The 12,713-nt window shown below is 43.6% G+C and overlaps 1 protein-coding gene across 3 annotated transcripts in view; it reads left to right on the forward strand.

The window, feature by feature from the left end:
- Positions 1-8,153: 8,153 nt before the first annotated feature.
- The window catches only part of LOC115642800 (cytosolic phospholipase A2 gamma-like), a 52,618-nt gene continuing 48,058 nt past the window's right edge, over positions 8,154-12,713 (forward strand). For all 3 annotated transcript variants that reach the window (XM_030546501.1, XM_030546502.1, XM_030546504.1), the window contains exon 1: positions 8,154-8,240. The gene's annotated coding sequence lies outside the window, so the exon portion shown is untranslated. The remainder of the gene's footprint in view (positions 8,241-12,713) is intronic.

The following is a 12,713-nucleotide window of genomic DNA, read 5'->3' on the forward strand; positions in this document are numbered from 1 at the left end:
GGGCATGACAATCTTGTGTTTAGTTTGTTTTTTCCTGTGGCATGGTTCTCCTGGCTGGTCTGTGAGTTCCCCACATTAACTGACCGGGATGCCTGTTAGCAATCCTGAGGGACTAATGCCACCTGATTCAAAAGGGGCTGTCTAATGTTTAAATAGAATGGTTTAATTCAGGCATCGGCAACCTTTCGGACACAGCTCTCCAGGGTAAGCACCCTGGCAGGTCGGGCCAGTTTGTTTTCTTGCCATGTCTGCAGGTTTCCACTGGCCACGGTTCAGTGATCCAGGCCAATGGGGGCAGCGGGAAGTGGCAGCAAGCACATCCCTTGTCCCGCGCCAGTTCCCAAGACCCCATTGGCCTGCAGCAGCGAACTGTGGCCAGCGGGAGCTGTGATTGGCTGAAGCTGCCGATATGGTATATAAAGAAACCGTCCTGGCCCACCAGAGTGCTTACCCTGGTGAGCTGCGTGCCAAAGGTTGCCGATCCCTGGTTTAATTCCTTTAAATCACTTGCCCTTTTCTGAAGCTTTGCCTTGCGGAAGGGGCTCAGGTTTTCTTCCAGGTGAAAGCATTTTATTATCATCAATTGGGACTGTGCTGAAAGATGCTGCCTCACTCTTGCATAGGGGTGTGCATGTCAGTTGGCTTTCTGAACCACAGATCAGTGCAGCTGATATGGATAGCTGAGGAAATCAACTACCCAAAAAAATAGAAAATTGAAAGCTGAAACTCACTTTTTCCCCTTGTATTTCAGCATAAAGATTTATTTTTTTTTGTCAGAGTGTTCCCAGGATCTCAACACACTGCCGTCTTCAACAAACAGTCTGTCCAAAATGGATAGAGCTGACCTAGAGGACATGAATCTTGCATTTATTGATAATCTAGATACAACTCTGAGTGTTGTCTCTGTGATGGAATATAGGACTGGAGTAGGAAGACCAACTTGGAAACCTACATGGATTTCTGGCAGTTATTGCTTAAAGTTTTTATTTAACTAGAGGGGGTGTGGCAAATTGCCAGCACTATTATGATGGGTGTTGCACTTTCTTTTCTTTGCGGGGAGTTCAGGGCACCATTTCTTGCCCCTGCAGTGGAATGTTAACTGCCCCACTAGTGTCCTAGAGGTGGGGAGTGGAGAGGGAGTAACCTGGGCCCACCCTATACTCCAGGTCCCAGCCCAGGGGCCCTGAGGATAGTGGTAAACCACTTGAGCTTCCTTCCTCTGGGCTACTTCCCTCTCCTGCCCTTCTGCTTGTATGGGGGGGCTTCCTGCTCTTCCTCTGTACAAACCAGGTGCCCCTTTACCTAAGGTCTTGGACTTCTTAGCTCACCACATCACTTCTCCAAACTGTCCTCTGCTTCCCTTCAAACTGTTCTCTGCTCCAACATCAATTCCTCTCTGCTCCAACTCCTTCAAACTGTTCTCTGCTCCAGCACCAATCCTTTCTGTGTGGGGAGAAGGAGACCTTGGCGCACGTTTATTTGGAGTGTGCCAGGTTGCAGCCCCTGTTCCGGCTCCTCCTGAATATTTTCCTGCGTTTTTGGTTGCACTTTTCCCCTCACCTTTTTATCTACACGCTCCCCATCCGTGGCCTCACGAAGTCGCGGGATCTCCTTCTCAACCTCCTCTTGGCCCTGGCCAAACTGGCCATCTACAACACCAGGGAGAGGAGGTTGGCCGACGGGATTTCCTGCGACTGTAGGGCCTATTTCCGTTCCTCCGTCTGCTCACGCATCTGGGCAGAGTTCCTCTGGGCGGCGTCCACTGGCTCCCTTGACGCCTTCGAGGAGCAGTGGGCGTTGTCCGGGGTTCTCTGCTCGGTGTCCCCATCGGGTTCCCTTCGTTTAGCCCTATGACCTCACTCCCGATCCTGGTTTTTTTTCATTAGTTGTCCCCCGTAATTATTTGGTGTCCCAGACCTGTGGGTCCTCCCCTTAGGCTGGGGGAGGCCCTTTAGAAGTGGGCGGGCTTCGCCCGCCCACCCCCGCTGGATGCCAATAGGACCAATCCTTTCTGCTCCAACTCCCACACTGTCTGATTGAAGCAGGGTTTTTTATCATGTGACTGACTGCAGGGGCTCTAATTGGCTTCAGGTGCTCTAGTTAATCTATAGCAAACTTTCTACTGCTTACAGGGAATAAGACTCCCTTCTAAACCTCTCCTGCTGCCCTCTGGCCACGCTGTATCACAGGGGGATATTGTAAAGATCAGTGCATCTTTATCTTAGTGCTAAATTGTTGTCTGGCTTGTTATTTTGGTGTTGGATCTGATCTGGGGGGTATAGCAGCTTGTTTGTGCTGGAGTTGGTACCTGCACTGTTCCAATAACTCCCTGTGAGAGTATTAGAGTATTATTGATACTATAGCTGAGGTCAGGGCCCCACTCTGCTAGGTCCTTTACATAGACAGTAAGAAACAGCTCCTGCTCCAAGTGGTTTATAATCTAAACTAGCAGGGGTGGGAGACTAAACAGAGGCAAAGGAGCCATTAGAACACAGGTCTCCTGACCTGCTCTCCAGTGCTCTATTCACTCACTCTCACTGCCTCACAATTTATTCATGTGAATAATGGCTCTCTGGCTGGAGTAAGGGCACAGCAGTCTTGTGTTTAGCTTGTTTACTCATGTATTATGGTTCTCCTGGCTGGTTTGTGCATTCCCCACATTAACTGACCAGGATGCCTGTTAGCAGTCCTGAGGGAGGAATGCCACCTCATTCAAAGGGGCTGTTCGATGTTTGAATGGAATGGTTTAATTCCTTTAAATCCTTTGCCCTTTTCTGAAGTTTTGCCCTGTGGGAGAGGCTCAGGTTTTCTTCCAGGTGAAAGCATTGTACTATCATCACTTGGGCCTGTGCTGAAAGATGCTGCCTCATTCTTGCATAGTGTGTGCACATCAGTTGGCTTTGTGAACCACAGATCGGTGCAGCTGATATGGATAGCTGAGGAAATCAACTTCTGAAAAAATTTAGAAAATTGAAAGCTGAGACTCACTTTTTTCTCTTGTATTTCATTATAAAGATTGCTTTTGTTCTTGTTGTTTTTTTGAAATTAACATTTTCACCAAAACAACTGGAAAATGTGGATGTTTCATTCTAAAACCAAATAACCCCAAATGATATTTTTTAATTTGGAAAGGTTAGCATAGTACTACCTTGGGGCTGTAGGCAGTGGTATCTTATCCCCCTGTCTGCCCAACTGGCCACGTTCCCCAGCTGAACTACATCTCCCATGATGGACCAGGGCCAAGGACATACATTATGCACCATACTGGCTCGGCAAGAGGTGCATCTTGGGAAACAGTCTGCCCAGGGAACGTGGTCTATAGAGGAGAATGATGTGCAAGCCAACTCCCATGAGGCATCAGGCCACATTTCATACTTTTGATTTATTTTGTTTGCAGCTGAAAGGTTTTGTTATTTGTTTGTTGTTGTGATTTTGTCAAAAAGTGAATTTTCCCTCAGAAAAACAAAACACGCCAGACTGGGGAGCTGCTACAACTCCCCAATCTAGCCTGTATGGAAACCGGAAAGCAGATGGTGTCCCATGATTGATTATAGATGAATTAATGAAGCTACAGTACTTATGGCCCCAATTGTAGTCAGCCTTCCATCTATAAGGACCGGAGTAGTAGCCATGGATAAATGATTCGCTGTCGCTGGACATTGCTAATTGTTTCTTTGCTATCCCATTAACCTCTTTAAATTAATAAGAAGCTGAGTTATGAGGACTCCTGAGTTCCTCTTAACACCAAAGAGACAAATGCCTGAGCGGGTACAAAAGAAGGTCTGACTGGCAAATTTGATACAAACAGTTACGAGTTATACTTGCCAAAGGATGAGATATAACAATTCACAGAAATAAATGCACAGTATGTATTAACGTATAGGGCCAAGTTAGTGGTCCTGCATTTTTGTTTTTGTTTGCTTATATTTTTGCAGGTTACTCTATGAATTTTTGGAAGGAAGAATTATACAGTGATGTTTGCTTTGTTTTGCTGCTTGTGGGCTCAATTGCTATGTGAATACTGGATCTGTTCGTGTGATTGAATCCTATCTGAAGAATAAGCCATAATATTGTTACATTACTCAAATTTTTACACAATGCACAAGCATAATCACATACGAATGGCTATATCGGGTCAAACCAATAGTCTATGTAGCCCAGTGTCCTGTCTTCTAACAGTGGTTAATATCAGGTGCTTCAAAGGAAATGGACAGAACAGGCATTCATCGAGTGATCCAGCCCTTGTTGCCCATTCCTAGGTTCTGGCAAAGAGAGCTTAGGGTCACCATCTCTGCCCATCTTGGCTAATAGCCATTAATGGACCTATCCTCCATGGCTTTATTTGGTTCTTTTAAAAAAATGTTATAGTCTTGGCCTTCACAAGAAACTCCAGCAAGAAGTTCCACAGGTTGACTCTGTGAAAAAATGTTTCCTTTTATTTTAAACCTGCTACTTATTAATTTTGGTTGGTAACCCATAGTTTTTGTGTTATGAGAAGAAGTAAATAACACTTCTTTTACTTTCTCGACACCAGTTATGATTTTATAGTCCTCTATCGTATTCCTTCTTTTCATCTCTTTTCCAAGCTAAAATGTCCCAGTCTTGTTAATCTCTCCTCATATAAAGTTGTTCCAAACCCCTGATCATTTTGATTCCTTTTTTTCCTGTGCCTTTTTCAATTCCAAGATCTATCTTTTTTCAAGATCTGTAAGAAACAAATATTTATATAGATGCAATATAATATTTTCTGTCCAGGGCCGGCTCCAGGCACGAGCATTTCAAGCTGGTGTTTGGGGCAGCAATCTGCAAAGGAGCAGCAGTCCCTGCTGTTTTGCCCCCAAGCAGCACGCTGAATTGCCGCCGCGGACGGCGGGGGCAGGCCGTGTGCTGTTAAGGTGGCAGGTGAGTTTCTGTGATGACGGCAATTCAGCGGCAGCTTCTATGTTTAGCTGTCTGCAACGGCTTCAGCTAAACATAGAAGCTGCCGCCGAAGTGCCGCCACTGTGGAAATGCGCCTGCCGCTCTAAGGGCACATGGACTGCCCCCTCCGTCTGCAGCGGCAATTCAGCGCACTGCTTGGGGTGGTGAAAACTGTAGAGCCAGCCCTGTTTCTATATGATTATCTATCCCTTTCCTAATAATTGCCAACATTCTGTTAGTATATTTTGAGAGCTGCTGCACTTTAAGTGGATGTTTTCAGAGAACTATCCACTGCGATTCCAAGATTTCTTTCTTAAGAGGCATCAGCTAATTTAGACTTCATCTTTTTATATGTATAGTTGGGATTATGTTTTCCAATGTGCACTACTTTGCATTGATCAAGATTACATTTCATCTGCCATTTTCTTGCCCAGTCACCGAGTTTTGTTAGGTCCCTTTGAAATTCTTCACAGTCTGCTTTGGAATTAACTATCTTAAGTTGTTTTGTATCAAGTGCAAATTTTGCCACCTCACGACTTACCCCTCTTTCCAGATCATTCATAAATATGTTTAATAGTACTGGTCCCAGTACAGACCCCTGGAAACAGATTTGTTATCAGGTTGGGAAATCTCCCTCACATCCTCAGCTATAAAGATGAATGAAAAAAATATTTATTTTTTCCCATAATCATTCTTGACAGTTCTAAGGTGCTAAAGTGACCCCACTGATTGTTTAGCAGGCTTCTTGCTTCTGATGTTTTTAAAAAAAATAATGGAATTATCCTGGGGGAAAGTGTATAAAAGCCCAGGAAATCTTGGAAAAATTTGGAAAAATATGTTGTAACAAAGTCAGAGAGAGAGTTGGCAAAAAACACTTAACTGGGCAGTAAGTTATTATTCCTATACGAATCAATCATTCCAAGAGACCAGGAAAAGTTCAAGTGCATACATATACCATACACCAGTGAACCCTTGGCCTTTCCAGTATAGCTAACCGAGAGCTGCAAGAAGTGTATCAGGTAATATATTCAAATATATTGGAAATAAAACAGGGTATTATGAAATAGTGCCAAAATAAAATGGGTTGAGGTGGATACTCGGAAAATGGTGAACATAAATAAGAGAAGCCCAATTGGATTGAGGAACCTTAATTAAAACAAAATAATTGCAATTTGAAATGCAAACTACTATCAATTTACAGTAAAAAAAAAAAGTTGATGGAATTCCATAAAATAAGTCAAAATATATGTTGTCATTAGCAAAAAAGGGTAACGTAACAATAATCAACCAAACCTGGCTCATGAACCAAAAAATGTGCTGTACACATGGAAAAATAATTAATTTCCAATATAAACAATGCTTATAGCACCCCAAAGGTGACTAAAACCTTTATAACTTACTCTAGATTAATATCACCAAATTTACAGGAAATAGAATGGAACGATACTGTGACAAAGCGGGACTCACCACGGGCTGCTCAATCTCAGATCCTGTTGCTGTTACCCTGGGCTCTTTCCTATCTCACCTTTCTGTCTCCTGGCCCACCTCTGAGTTCACCAGCCTGAGCTTCCTCTACTCCTTGTGTCTATTTCAGCCACCTCTTTCTCACCAGACCCTAGACCTCCACTTTGTACTTAGACAACTCCCTTTCTCTCTGGGGAGTGACTGCAGATCTCCTCCTAAAGATCCCACTTGCTCTCAACTTCCTGTCTTAGTAGAAACCCAGCCTGGCTCTGCCCAGCTCGGCTTCCTCTTCAATTACACTTTATCAGGCTCCACCTCTCTTCCAGGTGCAGCGTATAAGGTTAATTGACCCTTTTCAAGGTGCTCAGGCCTGCTGGGGCTTGGAGAAGTGAAACATTCAATGAGGGATGTGGTAAATCTGGATTCCTCACAGTTAGAGCTGTTGAGGGTGATTTTCCTGTGAAAATTTTTGAAAGAAAACAACTGATTTTGTCTGAATATTTCCACTTGTTTCTCTATTTTTGTTGAAAAAAATGTTTTCAGTTTTGGGGTATTCCCCCATCCACTTTCACATTTCAACTTTGCCCGCCTTTTACCCCTGTCTTTAGGATGGGTCAGCTTGTTCCTTGTTATCTGTGTGGAATGTTCCAGTATCAGAGCGTCCTGGTACCATGTTTATATTTCTAGTATCCAATACACTATAGGTATATGTTTATGCAACATCAGCCCTATCCTTGCCAAATTCTGTGAGCAGGTCCTGCTTCTGGCTCGCAGCTTCACTTTGCTTTATGCTAGTAAAGTCTTGACTATACTTTAGTTCAGGCCCCGGGCCTCATACCAGGTCTCAGATACCAAGGTTGAGATCTCAGGGCCTCCTCTTACCACAAGTGCTTTGGCTTGCAGAAAGTGCTTCCTCCTTGCAGTCATGGCTTATGACCATTACCTAGCCATATGCAACCCACTCAGCTATACGATTATGATGAGTTTCAGCATCTGCCTTCAGCTGGTATCTACCTCCTGGGTAACTGGTTTCTCAGCCACTGCTTTAGTAGCGGGGATGGTTCCCCAGCTAAGCTTCTGTGGCCCCAATGCTTTAATAATTTCTTCTGGTGGAAATGATCATTCTGGTCTCCTGCTCCCTAGTGTGCCTTGCCCCTTTCCTCTTCATTGTTGTGTCTTACATTCTTATCCACTTGACCATCCTGCAAATTGCCTCCTCTGCCAGGAGTCAGAAGGCCTTTTCCCCCTGCACCTCTCACCTGCTGGTGGTCTATAAAACCATGTGTGGAGAAAGTGAATAAGGAACTGTTATTTACCCATTTACATAACACAAGAACCAAGAGTTACCCAATTAAATTAATATTCAGCAGGTTGAAAACAAACAAAAGGAAGTATTTCTTCACACAACGCATAGTTAACCTGTAGAACTCATTGCCTGGGGATGTTGTGCAGGTCAAAAGTATAACTGGGTTCAAAAAAGAATCAGATCAGTTGATGGGAAGATGCTGATGAAAAACAAGAGTTACTGTATTTTCAAACTTTTACCACAATTAACCAGTAGTGTGCAGATCATATGGATATCAAGTTGGGGCAGAAAAAATTGTGCAAAAATAGACAGTTGCGGTAAAGCAGCAGATTATGACACTGAGTGCAGCAGCAAGTGCTTAACGACAGTGTTGGCACATGTCCAAAATCTTAACTATAAAAATAACAAAAGCAAGGAAACCACAGAGATAAGGAGAGTGTGAGAGAGAAAATACTGCCTGAGAATTGCTAGCAAAACTTTCTCCCCAGAGGACCCGCAGAGGACTGGCCATCGGAAGCAGGACATTGCCAATTCAGCTTCACCTCTGATTGTATGTAATTGCTATTCATGGTGCTTCTAGCTAATTGCAATTGGGATTTTTTGTGTTAATAAAAAGTGTTCTGAGTTTGAACTCTGACCACCCTACTATAGTGAAACTCTTGGAAGGGTAACAAAGGATATATCTGTCAGTGGTTATTAACCAGGATGATTAGGGATGCAACCGCAAGCTCTGAGTGTCCCTAAACCTCTGTTTGCCAGATGCTGGGAATGGATGACAGGGGATGGATCACTTGATGATTGCCTGTTCCGTTCATTCCCTCTGAAGCACCTGGTATTAGCCACTGTCAGCAGACTGGATACTGGGCTAGATGGACCATTGGTCTGACCCAAATAATGTGAACGGCTGTTCAGATGTCCTTATGTCTCACTACACCTGCAACAGGTGTTAGTCTTGGAGGGAGGGGTTAAGAGGGGAAAGACCAGCTCAACTGGGAGCTCAAAGTGGCGTGCAGATCTCCAGCTCTCACCCTATGAGAGAGATCTAGCTGGGAGCAGGAACTGACTATAGATGGGTTCTGGCCACACCCTCCCTGGGAGAGGTGGGAATGACATGGGCAGAGCTGGCCTAAGGGAAAATGGCACCCTAGGTGAACTTGTACTTTGGTGTCCCTGGCCCCTGTAGGTGCCGCCTCATCACCCTTGGCCCTTGTGGCCTCCCTGGGCTCCCTACATCCCATCAACTATGGGCCACACTTCCTCCCCCCACCAGTGGTTATTTTGTATTGAAAGGGATACTGGGGCTCAGCCCCAGCACAAATTAAGCCCTAGCTAGGTAGTTAGAGAGCAGGCAGCTGATAGGCCAGATGCCCAGCTCTGAGGCGACACCGCTGTGGCAGCAGCAGCAGCAGCAGCAGCAGCAGCACAGAAGTAAGGGTGGCATGGTATATGGTGTATTGCCACCCTTACTTCTGTGCTGCAGCTGCAGCACATGATGCCTGGTGCTTGGTCTGCCACTCAAGTTGGGCTCCGCACTGTCACATAGGGGCTGCATCTTGCTGGCAGATGCCAGGACCATTCCTCAGCCTTCTGGCCACTTCTGGCTCACCAGAGGTGCCATTTCAGATTCTGGGAGTAGGGGGCAATTTTAACCATGATTCCAGGGGCTATTTAGGCACCTGAAAACTCTAGTGGTGTTTTTGAAGAAAATAACTTAGAAATTAGTTGAATGGGGCACTGTATCCAATTCCTCATATTTTAAATGTATATGTAAGTTTAGAAGAATCAGGAGATAACATAGCAAGATATTCCCAATCCCAAACCTTGAGGTATCAGTTCTGGAGTTTTATCACAGGGATCAGAAACACAAGTTTGATACTTTGTACACTATCTTTAGTAGAGATACATAAAATAAATGAAATCTGCTTAAAATCTGCTTACTATTTCTAACAGACACACTCTGTGTTACTGTCATTATCTACTCTACATTAGTCACTTGTTTTTTACTCCACTAAAAAGTATATACTTAATTTTAACATACACGACATTTTTTTCTCTTTATTAAGAACAGACATTTATTTTTCTAATTATTTTGACATTTATATTTACCAATCACAATCATGTACATGACTCACTAACATTTGACTCCATCATTACTATTACTATTAGACTTGGAACCGCATTTATTTTCGTATGACTTTTAAGCTATTTTACAGATATAACTAAAAATACAATTTGAAAATAAGCAACCTTAATCTGCACAGTGTTGAAAGTTATGTGTTTAGCTATTTTTTTCTTTTTTCAAACTGGCACTGCTAAGGTGAGTACAAGCAAAAGTTACTTTCTAAAAGATAATTATTTGATTGTACCCCTTTAAATAATGAATGACAAAGCACAGTAGGGTGATAAAAGTAAAAATGATAATTACTCCATCCAGGACAGGTCAGGCATTTTAAAACTCAGAGAATTAAATTTAAGCATAAGAAAGAAACAAAACTATGATATGCCCAGATCAGTCAAAAAACTAAAATAATAGGATTGTAATCCCTAATGAACTCTGAAAGAATACAATTGAAGGGAATGCATTGCACATTTCATAGAATCACAGAATCATAGGGTTAGAAGGGGCCGCTCTCTATACCTACATCCTGGGTCATTAATGAAGATGTTAACGACACAGGACCCAGAACAGATCCCTGTCGAACCTCACTTGAGTCCTCCCTCCAGTCTGACAAAATTCCATTAATAATTACTCTTTCTTTGTGGTGGTTTAACCAATTATGTGTCCACTTAATGGTAGGTCCACCAAGCCCACATGTCTCTAGCTTACTTATCTATGTCAAAATCCTTGCTGAAGTCCAGGTATATTATATCCACTGCATTCCCCCTATCCTCCAAATCAGTTACCCTGTCAAAGAGGGAAATCAAGCTGATTTGGCTTGACTGGTTCCTGGTAAATCCATGCTGGTTGCTAGCGCTCACCCCTTCATCCTCCAGGTATCCACAAATTGAATGTTTTATATGTTGCTCTAGGAACATCCCGGGTACTGAGGTCAGTGTGACTGGTCTCTATTCCCCAGCTTCTCCTTTTCCCCCTTTTTTAAAGTTGGGCACTATGTTAGCCCTTCTACAGTCTTCTGGGAAATTTCCTTCCATCCATGAGTTTGTAAATATTTTTTGCCAGTGACTGTGAGATTTCTTCAGCTAATTCCTTCAGAATAGCATCCAGCCCCTGTGATTTGAATTCATTGTTTTTATTTTTTTGCAATATAGATGTATCCCCGGAGTCCTTCAAACGTATCAGCCTGTGATGAGTGTGGGGACGATCTGTATAATTTTTAACCTGTATCTTAAAAGGTAGCTTATGTATTTGATTTCTGTGAGGCTATCAGAGGGCAGCAGACAGTTACAGCACACTCATCCACAGGGAGATATAATAATGAATGACAAGTCATTACGGCCAAATGGGTCTAATTAGCCAAAAAAGCAAAGCTTTAGATATGGTCTCCCACAGTATACTTGCCAGCAAGTGAAAGAAGTATGGGTTGGATGAATGGACCATAAGGTGGATAGAAAGCTGGCTAGATTGTCAGGCTCAATGGGTAATGATCAACGACTCAATGTCTAGTTGGCAGCTGGTATCAAGTGAAGTGCCCCAGGGGTCAGTCCTGGGGCCAGTTTTGTTCAACATCTTTATTAATGATTTGGATGATGGGATGAATTGCATCCTCTGCAAGTTCGCAGATGACACTAAACTGGGGGGAGAAGTAGATATGCTGGAGGGTAGGGATAGGATCCAGAGTGACCTAGACAAATGAAAAAGAAGCAATCATCTCAATTTGCAGTGGGAGAATTCTAGGTTTGGTAATAGGAAACACTATTCAACTAGGAGGATGGTGAAGCACTATAATGGGTTACCTAGGGAGGTGGTGAAATGTCCATCCTTAGAGGTTTTTAAGGCCCAGCTTGACAAAGCCCTGGCTGGGATGATTTAGTTGGTGTTGGTCCTGCTTTGAGCAGGGGGTTGGACTAGATGACCTCCTGAGATCTCCTCCAACCCTAATATTCTATGATCCTATAAACAACTGTCAGAGAGGTTTCCTTACAAAATCTCCACAGCCAAAGAGAAAAGGAACAAATAATGTTATTAAACTAAAGATCTTAGTATTTTATATTTTAAATGCATAGTGTTTTCTCTTCCTTCTTCTGTATCTTTGATAAACGGTTCTAACAATTTTTAATAGTCTGTTTGCCATGGAACTAACCAAGCTGAGGTTTCTGTACTCAAAACTCATACCATGTTTAGCTATTTAGTGTCATGCAGCAACAGGATCATGTGAACACCTATTACTCTCTTGTTCTATTTATTCCAAACAACATTTGTTTCTGTACTGTCATCTTAAGTATGTCTAACTTAGCGTGTCTCACCACACCTGCAGGGTGATCAGTGATTCATGTACACAGGGTAGTGTACCTACTCTTGCACCAGGAGGGGAAGAATTGCGCAAGATTCCACCCCAAAACAGGGAAGGGCAAGGGGCCCAACATAGGAGAAATGTGCTTTTGCAGGGTGACAAATGTCATTGCCTTGTTGTGGCCTCTCTTCATCTTGGAAGAAACCTCACATGATCCACCTCCCACTATCCAGGCTAATTTCCTGCTCTCCTTGTTTCAAACATGTCCCATGCCATCTACCTGGTATGTAACTTTCTGCAGTACCGTGAGCTGGGTAGAGGGAGGTAATTCTGTGTGGCAGAGGATTTAGATACTTCACAATGAGGAACAAACGTACAACATTTCAAAATATTCCAAGGGAGGGAATGGAGTCTAGCTCAGGAGCAGTCTACGGGGACGACTGCCCAAGACCTGCCTACTCTCAGAATCCCGGACCCCCTGCTCCCAGGGGAATCTGCATGGTAGGGTGCCAAGAACCTGGGCCACTGAAGAACGGTGAGCCAGGACTTCCAAGTTGTCACCTCCCTGTTTTCCAACCAGGCAGGATGCCTGTGGAGCCAGGACTGTGAAA

The sequence above is a fragment of the Gopherus evgoodei genome, unplaced genomic scaffold, assembly GCF_007399415.2.
Source record: "Gopherus evgoodei ecotype Sinaloan lineage unplaced genomic scaffold, rGopEvg1_v1.p scaffold_45_arrow_ctg1, whole genome shotgun sequence".
Classification (NCBI taxonomy): Eukaryota; Metazoa; Chordata; order Testudines; family Testudinidae; genus Gopherus; species Gopherus evgoodei.